Source organism: Cyanistes caeruleus, chromosome 4 (assembly GCF_971803275.1).
Source record: "Cyanistes caeruleus chromosome 4, bCyaCae1.hap1.1, whole genome shotgun sequence".
NCBI lineage: Eukaryota > Metazoa > Chordata > Aves > Passeriformes > Paridae > Cyanistes > Cyanistes caeruleus.
The window spans coordinates 38,785,922-38,807,496 of NC_141704.1; positions in this window are offsets into that span (position 1 = coordinate 38,785,922).

Genomic DNA, 21,575 nt, shown 5'->3' on the forward strand with positions numbered 1-21,575 from the left:
CCAGCCTTTGTAAGAAAAAGGTGTAAACAAAGAGGTTTCTCCAATTACCCCTGCATAGGCAGGAGTATTGTATGGGCATTCAGAACACAATGAACACAGGGAAGTTAACGGGGCTTTCACAATTCACTGTGATTTTGAGTGGCTGGGATTCTTGCTCTAGCTCTCCCCAATGCACGGTAACCACTGTCATGGGAAACCACTTTGCATTCCTGAATCAAAACCCTCCTGGTAAATAGTTTGAAATACCACCAGGAATGGTAATATTGGCAGTGGCAGAGTTTTAGTGAGCTGAAGAGGGGTGTCTCTATGAAAAGGTGGTAACATCATTCTAGTGTAATCTGCCTCCCAGAAACATGTCAAACTGGGGGGTTTTGACAAATAACTGGTTCACATGGCATCTCACCCCACCATCTTCTGCCATATTCTTTAACAAATAACACAACTCAGAAGTAGTGTGGAGAGGAAGGGGATTGGCTGGGTGGGGGTGGAGGGTGTTTGAGTGAGAGAAGAGCTGTTTCTGGATAAGTCTCTGTTTTTAAATGACATTTCTGAGAACTTTGAGGCTGGGTATTTTTTACTTCTTTAACTGATTATTTGTTTCCCTTCACTGGAACCAAAAAAAAGAAAAAAAAAAGGAAAATAAGAAAGAAAAACAAAAGAAACCAAAGGCATTGTAAGAATCTCTGGGAGGAAGGGTGAATAGAAAGAGAGCTCTTACTGGACTCCACAGCATTTGCTCCTGCCTCCTCCAGCTGGAGTCCAACTGTCTTCATAACTACTGTCACTCAGGATTTGAATAGTTTTACATAATCTGAACTGGAGTGGGGAATCCAGGCTTTTTGCTGGTCAAGTGGCAGGTGGGGAATTTAAGCTTTTATAACAGGACCAGAATTGCTGCTCCCACAGGGATTTTCTTCTACTGTCTATTGATTTATTATAAGCTCTAAAGTAAAGACTCAAGGATTAAAGTGGGGGTGGGAGGTGATGTTCTGAAGGTCAGAGGGGTGAAGATGTAGAGGAAATCCAGATCTGTCCTGCTGCTGTGTGCTGGCCCAGACGCATGGCCTACATGCCCTGTTTGTGACCCCTGTGTGGAGGAGAAGCGTTTAAACTGCTGGGTCACCAGCTGACATGAGGAGAAGCTGCTCATTTAATTATGTGACTTTGGTTTTAATTCTATTTTTTTTTTTTTATTTTTTAATATAGAAATTCTAGCCTAGACTCATATTTTCTCTAGCCACAGCCCATGCCTTTGTCATAACTGCATCACCTGAGACGTGACTTTTCCAAGGCAGCCACTGGCACTTGGAACTTGAACGTCTGGGGCTCACCTGAGATCCCACAGACCTACACTCATTTACCCTGGCTGAGGGCCTGGCACAAACCTTATGGCAATGTCTGAAACAAATCACAGTTTAGGAGATGTAGATCTAAGAGAACATCAAAGGAAGCATGGAGTACACTACTTTATGATTGTATAGGGTCAATGTAGTGCAGACTTTTCTGAATAGTACCTCAGTGGAAGATAGGAAAATTACTCCAGCCTTAAGCAAATACAGTAAACTAGATAGAGCTGGGATTAAAGTGAAAAATACACATTCTCTTGCTTACGTTTAGCAGACTATCCCTGCTGTTTGCGTTTGTTATTACATCAAACTTCAGGTGGCGGCATGTTTACACGTTAAAGCTAATGGATCTCGATTGCAGCAGACCTGCCCCTCAGCCTTCCTCTTCCCCAGTAGCACTCTGGTTCCAGCCAGAACGTGCCTGAGCTTTGCTGCTCCACCACTCCCCTGGACTCCAAGGCTGGGGTGATGAACTGCTTTTACACTAAGCAAATTTTCATTCACTGGGAACAGGTACAAAGTGTCCTGTTGTGTGAACAGCTGGGAATGCAGTAACCCATTCCTTGCCTGGACTTACTTCGTTTAAGGCTCATGGTGCAGGAGTAATGGAGCTGGAAAATGCCAAGCAGTGTTTTCTACATCTGCCCTTTTGCTGTGGAAACACTTTGCTTTTGACTAGTACCACTTAACAGCATTTTTGCCTTTTTATTATTCTTCAGTGTGCACAGAGCTACTTCACAATAAAATAGTTTTAGATCTCTTGCTACAGATAGATTATCTTTGTCTTGCAAAGTTGCTGCAGAAACACTCTGTCCTCTGCTGCCAGGATCCAGTCAATATCTCTGAATATGGGTGGTCATCATGTAGGTAATCTTGTAACTCCTTCAGCCACATCCTCCCTTAGGCTCTTGGGCTTAGCAGAGAGCATCAGCCATTCTTTTCCTGTCTTAATGGTAAAACATACTAGCAACAAAATCCTCACTCTATCAAGTGTGTAGCTAGGTACTTAAGAATAATAGCAGTTCCAGTGAGTACAAATGAAATAGTATGAGGCAACAAGGCTGATGCGTGTCTCAGTAGGAAGCATAATCTAGTAGTAGTACTATAGTTAATACTCAAGGCAGACCCCAATGTTTTTTTGATAACAATTTTTTTTTCTTATATTGGGTTCTATGCAAGAGCATTTCATTAGAACAGATTCTTCACATGTAAGAAAATTGAAGATATTATATTTATTTTTCCACAAATAGGAAATGAGGAAAAATAGTGCCAAAGTAATGTTAAACCTGTCAAAACAAACAGCAATTTGAGCTATTCTACTGGGAGAAGTCGAGGAATTTAGTAGCAGAACAGTTGTTAAATTATTGTTTTCAAAAGAGCCATAGTATTTTGTGGTTAACCATCTATAACAATTTTGCTTGATAGTTATAAAATGCATGTGTGTATTCAGCAGGAGTTTCATAGCATATTTAAAATCTAAAGGATTCTCCCTGTCAGTTGAAATGACTAATTGAAAGCTAACATAAGGGTCAAGTATTGGCTATTGGAAATTTGAAATTAATAGATTCTGATAAACCAAAAGAATTACTGACTACTCTCACTCCTGCAGTGTCTTTTCTTCCAAGACACTCTGACTAGTACATAACAGGAAGACAGATACTGTGTCAGCATAACATCTCATATCAAAATGGGAAATCATTAGCATCAAAAAGATGCTTCTTACAACTTGTTATATACCCAAGGGTATATCAGAACTATAAGTAAGCAATGATGGCAATTTGGGAGACAACATTTGCAATATTGATCTATTTTGATCATACTTGGACACTGTGATGAGCCTTGAAATTTTTACTGCATAAGCAGTGTGACTTTTTGTTAGGTCAGGGCTGTCTTAAGCAAAATCCCTCTGAGAAGATGGGGAATTTTGCTTTAGTTTGGATGAACTAATTACTGTGTGCTCTGTCTTGGTTATGTGTTGACACGTATCTTCCATACTTCACACTTCCTAGTATGGATTAAATCCTCCCTGTAGGTCAGGTCAGTGTTTCCTTCATCTTTTCTGCTCCTTTCCCAGTCAGCAGGAGCCACAACCCTTCACCTTTTCCAACAGGCTGGTAGGAGGAAGAATTTGGTGATCTGTGCTGGGATGTCACTGGCACAGCAGGAGACAAGTCTGCTGCATGAGCAAGTTGTCCCTTGCTCCCTGGGATGAAGAAGCAGGTTCAATGGGAGCGCCCTAGGGACTACAGCCCAAGCTCTTAGTGGCAAGCTGGACCACACAACCTTCCAGACTGGCATGTAAGAAGGCAAGGTTGAAGCCTTTTGTCTGCCAGCCCAGCACCACAGAAAGGAAGAGACCATAAGTGAGATTAAAAGACAGTAAATCAAAAGGATATGCTTTCCCCAGAAATGTAAGTAAATATAGGCTGACAGTGGATGTCACAGAGCTGTTTAGTGCTAACTAAGGAAAAAAAAATAACAGCAAGAATTTTCAGAATTATTAAAGAAAAAAGTGAGTAATACATCTCGTGCTGTAAGAGCTAGTCAGCCTCTGACTGCTGGAGATGAGGGTGATATTTGGGGTGTGCACTTCTGTGCTGACCTGGTTCTCTCCTGTCTGCTGCTTGACACTACTGATGCTAACAGTGCAGTTCACAGTGGGGTGTATGGACCTTCTTCGTCATCTGCAATTATTCTTATAATATCATTTAATGTGTATTACAGCCTGTGGGGGGTCCTTTCCCTGATGTTACTGTTCCAGTCAAGGTCTGGGAAAAGCTGTAATTAACTTCAATTTGGACAAGTGTCCAGTCCTGACCAGGCAAGCTGCAATTCTAGAAAGAACTGAACTTGTGTTGGAGATAGTATTAGAGTGTACATGAGCTTTCTCTGCAATGATAACACCAAGTAAGTGTAAGAAGGAAACTATCAGAAGTCAGGGAATGCTACCTTGACAAAGTTCTTCTGTCAGGGGAAAATGTTGTGCTCATTCAAATAAATGCACTGTGTCACATAAGATACAGCAGGTACTCAGCTATCAAAATGACCTTGCTGTGAGCGTGCAAGCAGGCACAGATTTCAATGGTGTGTTTCAGCTTATCATCTGCATGCAGATACAATCAGTTTAGTGTAAGGTATAATTTGCATCAAGTCTTATCTCTCTTGGCAAGAAATTTTGTGACTGTTTTAAAGTAGTGTGATTTGCATGCCAAGAGTTTATACACTTTTTCCTTTCTTTGCTTTGATCTTCACTTAAGTCAAAGGGAAGACACAAAATAGAAAAAATAGAAAATATGATTTTAACATTAATAAACATAATAACTAGAGGAGCTGGTGCAGAACTAGCACCTGCAACCAACCTTAGCAATAATCAGTTTTACTTCTCTTAGAGTTATTTTGGATTCTGTTACTACTCTTTTGGTGTCTGACCAGGCCATTTTAATCATTGAAAGAGAATCACTCAAGAAAAAAGGGGAAAATTTGGAGCTAACTGGTTTTGTTTAGTGATCTGCAATATGGTGGTAATGGTAAGTTCTCCCAACTGCCTTGCAGCACAGCTGTGAGACTCGTTCTAGATGAGACTACTGGGGATGTGCAGATTTCTGGAGTTTTGAGAGGTTTTTCTGGTTTGAGTTTCAATTGAGAAACAGCAACGTTTGTTTCTGGTTTAATCTTAAGGAATTAATAGCTATATGTTTCTCTCAGAGTCTTTGTTCCAGCAGGGATAGTGGAATATACCTGTAGTACTCTATTCACAGGTGAATTTACTGGAATTAGGAAATACAACATTGCTGTTATGATTCCCTGCTGCAGCATGTGCTCCCAGAAACAGCTTTTCCTTTGCTGTCTTGATCCAGTCTTCACTGCAGATGTAAGTTAACTCTGGGCCAGGGAGAATGAGGGATCATTCAGCAATGTCATATGAACTTCTTGGTGGTGAATCCTAAAGCTGACATTTTATTTGGTTGGTTAATCATCATATATTGAGGTTTTCTTCCCAAAAAACTGAAATAGAAGATAGTGGTAACTCAAGTCTTACCACTTTGTAGAAAGCATGTGTCTGCTGAGATTAGCTGACATACCAAAATGAGCTGGCATAGCATCATTATGACCTAAAAGCTCTTCAACCCTAAAATATAAGTACAAAGAGAAAACCATATTGAGTCACAGAATGCAAGGTTGACAGAGACATCAAGGATAAATTGGTGTAACTTTTCTTGGCAAAAAAAGTATAGATGTAATATTTTCTGCCAGAAGCATATTTTCCTAGCAGATCCTCTAACACAGAAGGAGATGGTTTCATTAGGTGAGCTGAGCAGCTGATTTTGCCCTTAGAAGCTTGGATCTTTACATCTGAAGATAAAGCTAAACTATCTTCACCCCAAAAGTGCAGACCTGCTGACCAAGAGTGATCCATTTTGAAACAAAAAATGAAGATGCCTACATGTGGAAAACTAAAATCTGGCTTAGCAAGTCTGTAGTGAAAGTGAGAGTGGAAAGCCAAGCACTGCATCTCTTGGCTTGGCTATAAAAAGAAAATCAATAAGACAATTAGGAGATTATGAGTCCTCACATCATGTTATCAATGAGCATGAGAGACAGACCTTTGAGCTTTGGCATTAGTCAGGGTTTTCCAAGACTGCCAGCCTCCCGGCACAAGCAGGAGAAGCAAAAGGTTTGGGAGGGTTTGAGATCCAGGGATTTGTTGCCATTGGAAAGGGTACAGAAGTCTGGAAGGCTGCACATGACAACCTCTGAAAGTCCTCAGGTCCCTGAGGCAGTTCTAACATGAGGCTCACAGATGCTCGAAGTCCTGTCTGGTGTTACAATGACATGATGATTGCCAGGAGGCTGTGAGGCTAACAGCCTTGCGTAACACCTTCTGGTTTTGGGGGATTGGCATTTTCTCATAAAATTAACTCATCATAAAATTCAGCCAGCTTTATGATACCTCTAATGGTATTTCACTGAATGTCTGTTCTAACTTGCACAAGTAAATGTGGGTAAAAATACACCCTAACAGTGATGAGGACATCTCTAAGGGGAAGAACGTTGCAACAGGGAATTTATAGGAGGACACAAACTTAGCTGTGATGGTTTCTAATACATCAATGATTTGTGGACAGGGAACTGAAGAAGTTGTAAACTCACTCTCTCTTCTATCCTATTATTTTCCTAATCTATTTACACCTTTTCTGTTTGCTCACCTTGTCTGCACATTGCATTGCTTTGTGTAAGTCATGAGAAGCTTTTGTTCCTTAGGAAGTTTCTGTTTGTGATATCTGTGCTGTCTGAATTGACAGAAATAATAGTTCATCACTCTAAAATGTTGCTTGCATTGCAGTAGTGATCTGGAAAGCCCCATACTTCCTTTGGTGCTACAAGCTAAGATTCACAGTAATCATGTGGGCTGATTGCTTGTGTTGTACCACATGTGACTCATAGATGGGAATTTTCTATCAGATGTGTAGGAGTGATGCAAAGCAGGAGCTTTTACTCTTCTTTCATACATTAAATTTCACAATATTAGAAAAACATTTGTTTCACGGGAATAACCACATTAAACCTACTTTTTGAACTGAAAATAAAATGAGAAATGTATTAAGAAATTTTTTTGGCCATGAAGTAGCTGAGAAGAAGTGAAGAAGCCTTTCTAGAAGTTAACTTCTGAAACACCAGCCCTTCCAATGAGGAACTGGCTCTTATCTTCTAAAGATGATATTTACAGGAATTAAAATAGTGTAACTCTGAAAGAAAGACTACTACATGTTGTTTTTGCAAGAAATATTTAGTACAGTTACTAGAAAGTTGCTAGAAAACAAGCTGGAAAGCTACACTTCAAGGACTAGATGATGATGATGATGATGATGATTATTTTTATTATTATTATTACTGCAATGATGAAGGATTATTGAATTAGTAACAGTAAATGTAACTATATTGATTTTGAAATACTTTCACCTTCCCTCTAGTTATATGAGAAAGGGTTAGAAATATGCACTGTTTATATTGTAATTGTGTATTTCCATAACTTGCCATGTTCTGAGCTGAATTTGAGTTTGAATTTATTACTTTCAAAATAAATGTTTGAAAGTAATTAAAACATTGTTGGAATATTGTTCAGTCTAAGTTGCTAAATTCCACAGACTCCCAATATTATGCCCATTTTAGTATTGCTTTTGTTTGGAAAGATAGATTTGGAAAATAACAGTAGGAAATGCCCATACATGCATATACATATTTGTTTGTGTGCTTTTAAACATGTCATATACAGACTTGAACTGGAACACAAACAAGAGAAGAATGTCCAGTGGATATTGCTGAATTCCTGTCTCCTGTAACAAACAGATATTGCACTGTAAGTTCAGACAGTGGCTTCTCAGCTCTAGAGGCTCCTGTCCAGTGTTCATCGACCTAGCCATCACATATGTTTGTAGAAAATAACTTTCAACACTTTTATCTTCAGAGGTCTGCACAAATACAAGCTCTCACAACCCTTTACTTCTGTGGAGCTGAAGTTTATAACAGAGCCAGTAGCTAAGGTTACCTGGACATTTTTGCTCTTAAAGGCTTTTTTAGCTGGCTACAAAGATTGTGACATTTTGGGGCTAAAACTTTTCTCTGTTTCTGGACAAACTACATGGTGCAACAATTGCACATGATACTCACAGAACAAACTGCTTTCTCACAAAAACCTGTGTATGACTGAAGGCTGCTAAATTCCAAGGAAGGAAAGTAGTTTGGGTGTTACTATTTGTCAGAACTACATGGAAGGCCTTGAAAAGGACTGTTTTGGCTAAGCATGAAACAAACCTTTGCAACAGTGAGATATGTGTCTTCCTGAGAAGAATGTTTGTTTGGGTCTTTGATGACTTGTCAAAACACTAGCTGATGGCATGGAGGGAAGAATGTTGTATTAGCAGAGAATGACAGGAAGATAATCTAGTAAGTGTTTCAGACACTGGATTCTGGACTCTCCCCTTCCTCCCATACAAATAGAGAGGAAATTAAAAGGAGAAAGGTGATACCAAAAATATGAGAGCATATTCCTCTGTGACACTCCCTTTGCTTCCTAATATTATCTCAACAGGAAGTTCTGCAGCAATAACATTTCCAGTGAGATTATTGATAAAAATTGGAGGTGCTGAAATAATAAGAATGAAATAAATTATGTTGTTTGAAGAAAGAAATTTCAGTATAAATGTGGAGTAGAGTAAGATACTGAATAAAGCTGTTCTAGCAGTTCCTTTTTCAAATCAAAACTCTTCATCTCAGGCTGACGTTATTTGAATTTCTAACATAAATATAGGAAAATGAATAAATATAATAAATGCAATCAAATCCCTAGAAGTCTCGTCAGGCATGGCTGGATGCAGAAATGAACTGAATTTTACTTGTAATATTTGACAAATTTCTAGTATGTTATTTGGTAAAGAATTCCTTCTTGTGGAACACTTGATCAGATAAAGCAGCCTGTCAGGTATCACACCTGACATCCTAGATTGACATCTAGGATTGACATCCAGGATTGACATCCTGGAACAATTTGTAATAATTGAATCCCAGAATCATAGAATCACGGAATTGTAGAATCAGAGAATGGTTTGGATTGGAAGTGATCTTTAAAATTCATCTAGTCTAACCCCATAGGCAGGGTTATCCTTCACCAGGGCAGGTTGCTCAAAGCCTCATCCAAACAAACCTTGAACAATGCAAGGGATGAGGCATCTACAGCTTCTGTGAGCAACCTTTTCCAATGCTTCACCACTGCTACCATAAAATAATTTCTTTCTTATGTCCAAACCAAATCTACTCTCTTTTTGTTTAAAACTTTTTCCCCTTTTACTATCATTACAGGCCTTGGTAAAACATCTTCATCTTTCTTATATGGCTTTATGTGTTGAAAGGCTGCTATAAAGTCTCCTCAGAGCCTTCTCTTTTCTAGGATCAACAACTCCAACTCTCTCAGCTTTACTTTATAGGAGAGGTGTTCCACCCCTCTGAAAACTTTCATGACCCTTCTCTGGACCCTTTCTAACAGATCTACATCTTTCTACTCCTGGGGACCCCAGAGCTGGATACAGTACTACAGATAGCATTTGATAGGACCAGAGCAGAGGGGTAGAATCCCTTCTCTCAGCCTGGTAGCCACATTACTTTTGATGTAGCCCAGGACATGCTTGGCTTTCCAGGCTGCAACAGCACATTGGCATCTCATGTTGAGTAGGTCACCTGCCAGTACCCCAAGTCCTTCTCAACAGGGATGCTCTCAGTCCATTCATCTCCTGGTCTGGACTGATACTGGGGATTGCCTCAACCCACATGCAGGACCTTGTACTTGGCCTTGTTGATGTTCAAGAGGTTTGCAAGGGTCCTTTTCCCAAGTCTGCCAAGGTCCTTCTGGATGGCATACTTTTCCTCCAGTGAATCAACCGCACCACTCAGCTTTGGTGTCATCTTCAAACTTGCTTGAAGGTGCATTCAATCCCACTGTCTATGCTGTTGATATTAAATAGGGTTGGTCCCTCATACAGACCCTGGAGGGAAAATAGAAGTTACTACTGCATATAATTATCACAAATTGATTTTTGTCAATGAGACACACTCTATTTCATCACTTCATATTGCTTCCCAGTCTCTCTTACTTCCCTGATTCTTGTTTTTTGCCAAAAAGTGAGATGAAGACAGATCACTCAGCTGTGGAGTGGAAAACTCTGTGAGATTGGTAGATGCATTTAGCTAGTATCCACCCAGGGAAATAGTTACATGGCCATATTCCGTGTTGGAGTGCTGATACTCACTGTGCAGAGGGAATTGAATGTGGCATTTTTTATTATTTTAATAGCCTTGCATACTTCCTCATGGTGAAATGCAATCAGAAGTTAATTTCATACTCAGTCCCCTCTCTTGCCACAAATAAGCTTGAAAACAGAAATTAAAAAAAAGTCTAACTTTTGATGATCCACTGCAGTAATTAAAAGGAGCTCTGAGGTGGCATTTATAATGTGACAAGACTTCAGTAAAACAGATACTGAAGGGAAGAGCTTTAGAGGGAGGAAAGGCCAGAGAAATCTGTGTTTTCTCTGTCAGGTAGCTATTAACAGACAAATATTATTGAAGCAGAATCTACCTCCATATTGAAAGCACCACTTAGTCCACTTTCAGTGACCATATTTTGGTGTTCCCTCATTTTTGCTGTGTTACAATTTAATTTTCATGTTGATGAAGACTGACAGGAAATGGTGCAGCAGAGCAATAATCATCTCTGTTATGTTTGCTGCTGCTTTTCCTGGAGTAGGCATACATGGATTGGGAGACAGACTGCATTAAAGTCAAACCAGATTTGATATAGTGCAAGCATGAGTCATACTATTTAATTTTAAATAAATAATTTTGTTTGGTAGCTTGAACAAAACTACGGAAGAAAAGATCTGCTCTTGCTGCAGGCATCGTCCTTTTAAGTGGATGTAACCTCCCAACTGCCCACAGGCACTTCAACACACCAGAATTTCCCTGGACAAACTCTTGCTTCTGAATGGCTGCATAGCTGGCTAGTCAGTAATCTCGGGCAAGAATATCTTTGCTGGGAGAGGTAAATCCTCAAGAATGAGCAAATGCCAGATATTTCCATGTGGCTGAGCTTGATACAGTTATGAAAAAAAAATGCTTATTTAAAGGAAACAATTAAATAGTTCTCATTGATACAAGAGGGACTCTTTAAGAACCAATCTCTAATAGCAGCAGGAAGAAAGATGTCTGTCCCAGAATATTTAGAAAGATCAGCTGTCCTAAAGATTAACAGCTCTAATTTGTGCTTGGTCTTTGGGGCTTTTTGTTTCTGGTACTGAGATGTTAAGCAGTCTAGCAACAAAATAATGAAATATCTCTATTGAATAGCTGCACTGTGGTTGGTCTCAGCATAACTTAGCAACTAATGAAGGCCTTTAAAGTTCAGTACAGCCCTCAGTCTGTTACTAGAGGAAGAAATTTGAGACACTAGAAAGTCTATTTGCCTGCATGCAGAATAGTATTGTGTGAGCAACTGCTCTCTCTCTCTCTCTCTTCATCCCTTCATTCTTTACTTTTGTGTTTACCTATTCCTTCAGGCCAGTACACTGGCCTGATAGTAGCTGCCTGTCTAATAACTTATGCAACAGTCTTTTAAAAAAGAAGCTACCCATGACTCATTTCACACTTCCCAGGCCCTGTATACAAATAGCATGAAAGCTCCATCATGTATGGAAACAGTTTTCTTTCCATTAAGGTAATTGGTGTATTCTTTTCGAGTATTTGTCACAAGACTTGATTGTGTTTTGCCAGGCAGCACTTAGGCTGGAGGGTGGTGCACCAGCCTTTTTCTGCAGCAGATAACACACAGACCTGCTGTGACAGCACGGACTTATCACCAGATCCTGCTTGCAAGTGCACAGCTTTGTGATAAATGAGCGGGATTTTTCCTTGCCAATGCCCACTGCTTCTGAATAATTTCAGGTCTGGCCATCATCCTTTTACCACCCTGTCTTACAAATATCCTTTTTTTGCTTTATTCGGTTATCAACAAAGCAAACAAGCATTTTTGTTTTTCTCCCTGTTCCTGAATTTTCTAATTCAGTGTCAGTAAAGATTATCAGTGATTACAGAAAATGAAGCAAAGCTGCTGTGTACAAAGGACTGCCTGAGTCCTTGCTTCTTGATTTCACAAAAAAGCTGAATAAATAATAGCTTTCAGGCTACTGCAAACATAATAATTCACATCTTGCTCCAAGGTATATTTTCAATAAGTTAAGTAGCCCTTGTCTTCTCAGTCTTGTTTTTACTTTGATTTCCACCAGCAGATCCAGGTTTCTTGGAACACAATCCCCCGCTATTCCAGGCAATCACGTCATGTAATCCATTTCATACAATCTTAACTATTCTCAAAGCCAGGTGGGTCGATTTCCCCCATGCTGTTCTAACTAACATCATTTTGCCTAATGCTCTTTGCAGTTTCATTTGCCTTATTATGGTCAAAAGAGACAGCTGGTTTATGGGTAGCTGGTGACTGTACTGTACACCAAAACCACAGATTCTACTCCTAAGTAACTCTCCTTTTTTACTATGTAAGTCCCCAAAGTCATTCAGAATTTCATACATAATATCAGAATTCTTTCTACATTTCCAACACTTCTGAGGTTCATATTATCTGGGAATTTTTCTAGCCCAACACTAATTTCCCTGACACAAACCAATACAGTAGGTTTATACCAAGTGTAATCATTAAAATGAAATATACAGCTCTCTTTTTCTTTAGGATTTTTCTTTTTTTCTTTTTTTTTTTTTTTTATGTAGGTGTGATCTTTGTTTTGCATGCGCTTGAATAGACTTGTATTTGCATACTTTTTACTGAAACATAATAAAATGATGGTGAGAAACTAAACTCTTCCATCACATTGGGTATGACTGACATTAAAAAGTATTTTAGATCAAAGTGGTATTTTTCTCCCTTAGGCCTATCTGCTTTTGGTGATCTGCTTTTCACTATATAATATTTTCATTGTCTCTCCTGACTGATATTTTTGTACTGCAGAAGCAGATCCCTGATAATTGCTTTCTCCCACTGGTTATTTAACACTGCAGAAATGGAGGGTGGCTTTCACAGAGTGGATTTGCTGCCTTCAGTTGTTGGCTTCTACAAACAACACTAGAAAGGATTTAAAAGTCTAGAAAGGATGATGGGAAGAGGAAAAGAAAAGAGGAAAAGAAAAAAGGGTTAATCAGCAAATTTCCAAAAGATGCCTGAAGTTGCAGAGAGGTATAGAGCACACCACTGCCCATGGTAGTCTTCTGCAGCTGGTGCTGAGCCCTATGGTTCTCTGTCTTGAACAGCATTTTCCTGAGAAATAACCCAGCTGCAGAATCCTAAGTAAATGTCAGGTTCCCCTTTTCTGTCTTCTCAGGGGTTTCCCCTCCTGTTTCAAGTCTGAACTAAGATTTTTTTTTTTTTTAATATGCCCAAGAGATATGTTTGAATAATGAAGAATTTCAAAGCTGGGATTTTCCCTTTCACACCCTCAATAAAATTATAGCATTTCCAATCTTATCTTAGCTGGTATACATGATATGTCCCATTCAGAGAACCAAGACATCTCCATGCTGCCAAAACCCAAAGAAAGTGCATCTGAAATGAAGACTAGCACCTTCTTCTCTCAGGATCACCCATTCATCTTCAGCAAAAGATATCTTTAGGGGACTCTCCTGCTAGGGTGAATCCAGTTATAACATGAAGGGCTTTACTGAATTAAGTCATATGTCATGGCTTGGATTAGATTCATTGGAAGAAAGAATCTGAAACTTGTGGTCTTTCCCTGATTTTATTTGACCTCATTAATCTGCAGGAAGAAAAAGTGAAACACTGTATTGCAACAGGACCAAAGTTTATCATCACATATCCGTTTTGTAGTCAGTTTTTTGACAGACAGGTCTTGAATTCCTTCACAAAGCTCAAAACAAAATGCAGCAGTTACAAAATAGGGTGGTCTAATTGAGAGGGGGAATGCAGACATGGTCAAACTACATATCCTAAAGGAGTTATGGAGAAAGTGGGGTCACAGCTCTTTTCATTCCTCTAATGGAGTTTTATAAATGACACAGTATGTGTCACAGACTGAAGAATTTGCTGTTAATAGAGGAGTGGAGCGGATTTCCATGCTTCCCCATCCTTGTGACAGAAGAGGACATCCTTATTGTCACATGAGGCTATGGCATGGTGGATGGGGAGCCAAACACTGGTCAATGACAATGTTTGTTAGTGCCCAGCAGGCTCCTACTGGGAGGGTTTCTGTGGGAGAAAGCTGGACACTAATGGGTCATCCCCTCACATGCAAGGGACAGTAGGACAGGCCTTGCTGGGCTTTGAATCTGGTGTACCTCAGATGCCCTTCTGACATGTCTTCAAATAACTTCCCTTGCATACTATAAAAACCTACCTTGACTCTCATGGAGTGCAAAACCATCTTATTGGTGCCCTAAGTGGTCCCAAAAATCCCAGCAGAACAGGAAAAGGCAAACAGGGAAAGCCAGAGCTGCTGCCTCCTCCAGCCCTGCTTCCTGTGCAAGAGCACTGTGGGCTGTGTTCCCAACATGCCTGCTTTTCCTGCCTTCTCTGCAGAAGTGTCTTTGGGGAGTGCAGCATGGAGGCACCTGCTTCCACGCCTTAGGTAATGACACAAATATTTATTTCAGTAAGTGTAGCTGTAACTGAGACAGGATATGGAACTTTTATCTGCATTAGTGGTGCATAACTAAGCCAGCAAGTGCATCATAAGGCAAGGATATGGCTGAGAAAACTAACCTATCTCAATATCTAGTACAGGGCTTTTTGTCTTTTCTGTGTGTGCTGTTTATCAAGGTTCTTATACTGCCAACTGTGGTAAAAGCTGCTGTTCTCTGTACTCATGGTATAGGTCAACTCACCCAGGTGTCACAGCTTCCTTGCAAGAGCCCATCAGACTCACTGGTGTGTTTCACTGCCTTAGGGGGTGCTACATCAGTTAATAAAATACGAGGGCTCAAGCTTCTTCTTACTAACCTGCAGAGACAGCTTGGCCTGTATTCCAGCAGGTGACCAGTCCAATGTGTCAAGGGAAGGAAAGGGCAGGTGAAAAGTACTGAGTCCAGTCTTACACAGAAGGTAGTGTCTAGTTTTTAGCAAAGACCTTGGAAGAATCCCCCATCTGACCTGAAATGAAAGTGATACTGTATTTGCAGCCACCAGCTTTGCTGTGACCACAACGATCAAAGCACTGACACATGTTCCTTCTATCTTAATTAAGATCAACTTTAAATTACTCAGTGTGACGGAAGGTACAAACTGTTACAGGCACAACTTTATGGAGTGAGTTCACAGAACTTGCAAAGGGATTCTGGCTGCATTTTAACAGAGGGTTTTAACAGGATGCAGGATGTGGGTCTTTTCTCTGACAAGCCTATCTAGAGAAAAATAACCTTTCCTTACCCATGGTTTGTGCATATTTATACACAAACAAGCACCAGCGGAGGAAACCACACAATGTTCTCAGTTTTACAGATCAGCTGTTTGACTTCATTGTGTGCCTATCTGCCCAGTAATCTGAGAGCACATAGCAACATAAGTGTTGCTGGGCCAAAAATAGTCCTGCCTTCAGCAAGCTTTTCTCATACTAATACTGAGCAAAAGCATGTGTAGGAAATGGTGTCTGTCAGATAACAGCTGCTAATTATCAGAAAATGGGTGAATTAGGATGATATACAATTAAGAAGTCAATTTCTTATGTCTCTATAGGTTGTTTTTTTTCCAGCATGTGGTCTATATTAAAGACTATTTAAAATTTTTAGTAGTGCTTTAGGTGGTTAACACAGTTTTTTATGACAGGAACTATCTTACAGTGAAAACCAAACTAAACTGCATTTTCCATTATCACATTCTTTGCTGGGTTTTCTGCTTATAAAATTTCAAGAAAATGAAACATCAAGAAAAATTTTGATTTTGAGATTATGGCAAGAGCAGCATGTTCTCTAATCTGTATGAAGCTGTTTTGGGTAAAGTGCACTATACATTTTGCAGAGTTTCTATGTATACATATAATACATATCACAGAAGCATAGAATCACAGAATGGTTTGGGTTGGAAGGAACCTAAAAAATCATCTAGTTCTAACCTCCTGACATGGGCAGGGACACCTTCCACTAGACCATGTTGCCAAAATCCCCATCCAACCTGACACATACTACTACAGCTTCCCTTGCTACTATATCCAAATGTAAAATATACAGCAGGTACCTATTGTGTATGTATAAAAGAGTGATGCTAATATTTCTCCTAAAGTTAACGCAAATTAGCATACACAAGAAGATGAATCACTTTTAATTTCTTATAAATTTACACCTTTCAGTATAAGTGATCCCCAAGATGTCAAGTTGAAACACCCTCCTCTTAGTTCTCTGAAATTATTTTACCATTCTGAAATGCTCAGATATTTTTTATTTTTTGCAGGACTTCTGTGAAATCTATCATGCAAACTAGGAAATACCCTAGGAGAAGAAAGCTTTTGAAAGGGAGAGAGTCCTTCAAAATGTGGAACAGTGAATGGAAATTTAGGAGACAGACTTGAAAGTTCAGTATACAAGTCATTTAAAATCGCACCCCACCCATAGTACTCTCTAAGACTATCAGAAACAACACACAGATTAATTTACTACTCATGTTAAATTAGCTTCTCATTTTACCTGAAATACATATAAATAAATACACAAGTATATATGAAAGAGAATTTAAATTTCAGTTCAATATAGTCTGCCTATATTAAATTGACACAGCTGGAACAGAGCCTTGGATTTGTGAAAGAGGTAGAACTGTGAGCAGATTCACATTTATCTGCTTCTTGGAAACAAACTATTCTTACAAAAAACTAAGAGGTGGAGGTGTTTTTTAAGCCTTTTTTTTTTTTTTTTTTTCTGTTTACATTTCCAAGTTTGAGTGCAGACCTCAATGCTAAAAGAACCCCAAACTCAAAACACCGGAAAAAGGCATTATATTTGGATAGATTTACAATGGCTTTGAATCTCATTGGGAATGTTTCATTACACAGCACATCACTTTGGAGAATATTTCAAGAAGGGTAAAAGCACCTCAGGGGAGGAAGGAGTGGATTATTGAAGTAAATGGAGCCTTTCAAGGGGACACCTTTATAATGCCAGAGATGGGGAGGAGATGCAGAATGTAATTCAACTGAAAAAGATGCTTATGAAGAAAAAAATAAAAAATAAAATAAAAAAAAAATCTTTTTTCAGGAAATAAAGTATGAATCAGAAAAAGTGGGAGTTAATAATACAGGGAGCAATACAATAATAGAAGGCAGAGGGAAGCCATTGCATTCAATGGCAAATATCAAATGATGGATTTACAAAAGAGTGTTGCATGTTCACAGCTGCTATAGCTCTCCTGAATTTCTAAGCTGCTCTGGTTTGTATTTGTTTAGTAATTATTTTAGTTATTTCAGTAAATGTATTTTGTGGCAGTCTGAGATTTAAATCTGGGAGCACCAGAAAAACTTCTGGTTTACAGTATTCTGTGGAAGGGTAACAAAATGGGTCTGGTGCCTCAGTCAGGTCTTTTCCATCCATCTCTCTGTCCATCAGCCATTGGCAAACACCTAAAGGATTTCCAGATTTAGCACCATTATTTGAGTGCTCTCCAAGAGTTCCTGTTTTCCTCCTCCTGTAGGCTACCCTACAAGCATGTTTTCATTTGCTTCCTGTGGTTTGGATTGTGGTTTTTTTTTCCCCAGTTTCAAAGGTCTTTCATAGTTACAGAGAAAAGCATTGGTGTCAGAGTAGACAAATTGTTTCCCATGCATGGATTAACACTCTGAATTTTATTTTTTGGTGCGTTTTAAACAAACATTTTGAGAATGACAATTTCAAATTCTAGATGAATGCTATGTTTACTGAAAAAATATATTCCACTTTCAGTTTATTACACTATCCAAAAGCATATTTACCTAGTTGTGTGTGTTTGACAAGCTTCCATCCTGAGATTTCCTGGCTCCTGGTTTTCTCTGTAGAAAAAATACCTGCTTTGAATTTCATTGTAACTGGTATTCCAGGGTACAGACTTCAGTTTTACATTGATATTGCAACTTCTTAAACCCTCTTTGATTGGAAAACCTTAAATGACCACTTCTATCGTCCTCATACGTTCACAAATATTTTAAAGTAAAATAATATTTCTGATATTAACCCTATGAGTTCATCAGATTTGTTACAGCTGGGAGGTCTCAAGAAGTGAGAGGTTATAGATAATTTTTCCTCTTAAATCTTGCAAAAAAAAAATAAATTATTTTTGGTCTGTTTTGAAGCTGTGCATCCTAATTAGAATTTTTCTATTCTTGGTATGATAGAGTAAGACCTCAGAAAAGATTACCTGCAAAGTTAGCAGGAAGAGATTCTGACTGAGCCACTAAAGCCATAGCTGAAAAGGGAGGCTGAATAGGTGCTTGGAAGACCTGTGTTTCTGGCAAGCTGACGGATTCAGGGAACTAAAAAAGGAGTATGAAAATATTTATTTGTAGATCCTGGAGAGAATTAAAGCTGAAAATCTGTGTCAGGTGAAGTATGCTTGCAATAATGTATTGCTGAATAGTATTTTGGTCTGCTTGTGGTCAACCCTATAGAGGTTGTGCAACCCATATTGCACAAAGGAAAGCATGTCTCAGATAAAAAATTGCTTTTTATCTGGAATTGTTTTAAAAACATTTCAAGTCCAAAACCACCACACTCTTGTAATTAATATATTCAGAGCTGGTGACGTGAAGATATTCTTGAGGTATGTAAATATGATGTCATGGAGCAATGCCTAGGAAAGAGAAGTATTTATCCCACTTATTAGAAAGGGGAGAAAAGAAAGCCATGAAGTCTCAGAGAAGGAAGGCTGGTGAGTTGCTTGCATAATAAAAGAAAACTGAATGCAAAATATTGAAGAACTGTACTGAATTCCCTGCCTCTATTTCTGTAGATGGGGAGAAGACGGAAACAGTTTAAAAAATTGACGTCTACAACAATTTAATGAAATATATGGCGGTGTTGATGTAGAACTTGGACAAAAATATCTCAAGTGTCTTGCATTTCTTTCATGAATAAGCTTGCTCTCTCACATTCTGTTCTTAAAAAGCTTTCTTGTTGATTTTCATTATGGAATTTGAAGTGCAGTGATTTTCTCAGGCGTGTCTCCTGAATGTAGGTCAGGCATTTAGTGAACTGAAGTCAATACCATGTGGCTAAGAAACAATCATATGACTCCATTTAGCAGTAAGTGGTGACTCTTTTTGGACAAAGAATTTGATTTACTGTTACAAATAGGGAACAACGTGATGAGTCCAGTGAGACCTACAGCTATGTGTACGGTCATTCATCCAGCATTAGTATTCACAGCTGCAAGCACTGTACTTGATGGATTCCTCTTTACGCATAACGTTGGTCTCTTGGCAGTGAGAAGCACAATTTCTTTTGAAAAAAAAATTATTTCTGACAGAATGCAAACTTGGAAAGTTAGTTTTCCTTCCAAAACTATTCTCAGCTGTATATGTACACCTAATGTTCTTCATGATTTCTCTATATTTAGTAATATTGTTAACCTTTGACATCCTGCTAGATACATTTTGGGACTAACATATGGTGTGAGAATGTTTCTAAAATACGTCTCCAGATTTAAAGAAAAAAAAATTATTTATCCATTTATCTCCTAGTATTTTAACTGATTCATTAAAACTCAGCCAATAAAAACAAATATTTAATGTAAACATGAAGGACCCGGCATTTTCCTGCCGTGCTGAGAATATTAATATAATCTTTAAATGTTAATGTATCAGAACTCATGGATACTGATTCTGAAGAGATTTTGGAGACTTATTTTAGATTTTTGAATGTGACTAGTCCCACAGAAGGCAGAAAACTACTCACAAATGTAAGAGTAGAAGTTTTTTTTAAACAAAATAATATGGAAGTTACTGTGTTTACAGGCTGAGCCAGAGGGGAAGGGCTTTTGTTAAATAATTGTTTCCCTTTAGACTTTCAGAGACCTAGGAAGGTGTTTTTCCTGCCCTGTACTGATATATCTAAAGGAATTTCTTTTGATGCCAAGGCTTGAGGCCTCCTCTGTCCAGAGGATAAATGGAGTAGACAGTCCATGCCCTGAAGTCCATGCCTTTAGCAGATAAGGGTTTGTTGGAGCTGGTGAAACTCCCAGCACATCTGCAATAGGTTGGTGGTGCTGCTGTGGCTTAGCTGGGTGCATGGCTGTCGTGCCTCGAGGAGTGTTCCTCTGCAGCCATGCCCCTTGTGTGGGCAGAGCTGGCAGGTGGAGCAAGAAAGGGGCATTACACCACAATGACCACAAAAGGAAAATCTTTGTGCTGCAATGGGCTTGGACAGACTTTTCAGGTTTGGTTTCATCTGTATCAGAGAGGTTGAGGTGTGGTTAGGAAGGTTGATAAACTAGTGGGAAGGAACTCCTGAAGACACTGAGGACAAGAGATGACACCAGGTGGGGAAAAGGCAATGAGAAGGACAAGGGAGGATGTAACTGAGGTGAAGGGAATGCAGCCATAAGTCCAGTGTGCTTTGGGCAAACAGATAGTTGGTAAACACTAGGCTCTTGCAGTTTCAAGGCAGTAGGAGCCTACTTTCCTAAATATTGTGACAAGTTTTTTAAACAAGAAACTGCCTTTTCTAACTATCGTCTCCCAGATATGCTTTGAACTGAGAAGGTAGAGAGAGATTCATATTCATTGTTGGCAGTATCAGGAAGGGCAAAAATTATATGAACACTGATCCAAGAGGTGTTGGGACAGTCCTGGGAGTTTCTGGCTTCACTGCAGGGCAAGGAGAAAGGAAAGGAAGAATGGAGAAGAAGCTGGAAAAGGAGCTTTATAAAGCTGAGGTGGGCCACCTTTATAAAGCTGAAGAGCACACCTGTGAACATGGCAAGTAGAATTAGGACATTGCAGAACTGGCAGATGAGTAGAAGACTAAGAAAAAAATAAGTGCCAATTAGGTCTGGGTAGCCTCAGAGATAGGAGCTTTTGCTGCTCTAACCAAGTTGCAGTTGTTTGGCTATTAGGTTATTTGCCTGCTCTGGGAAGTTGCTTCTTTGTTTGGCTGCATTCCTGGTTTGCTGAGTTATGTGCTTGACTACCTACAGGGCTACTCAACAGGAGCACCTTCACATTATAGTAGGCAGCCCAATCTACTAACAATAGATAGCAATTAAAAACAGATCCCTGTTGTATCCTACATCATCATTAGATTTGTCTCTAGTGGGTGTGAAGAAAGATGAGAGAAGGGATTAGGTGGTTAATTAGGACTCACTTCTTCAGCTGATCTCAGGCCACTGGTGTTTTTTCCTTGGACTGGAGATGACTAAAGATCATATGAAAGACCAAGATACCTTTATTATAATAAAGATCAAGATACCCTAGCAGTATAGGGTAAGCAAAAGAAATGGTTTACACCTGGAGACAACAGATGCCTGATCCCACCTTTATTTTATAAAAATTGCTAGGTTAGAAGTACCAGAGAGTAAATGGAGAGAGAACATGAGATACGATCTAATTTCATCCAGCCTACAGAATGCTATCTGTTGTTTCATGCTCCATGAACTTCTCATTGCTTGAGAATAAACAAGGAGGGTACATTTTAGTTTGGTACATTGTGAAG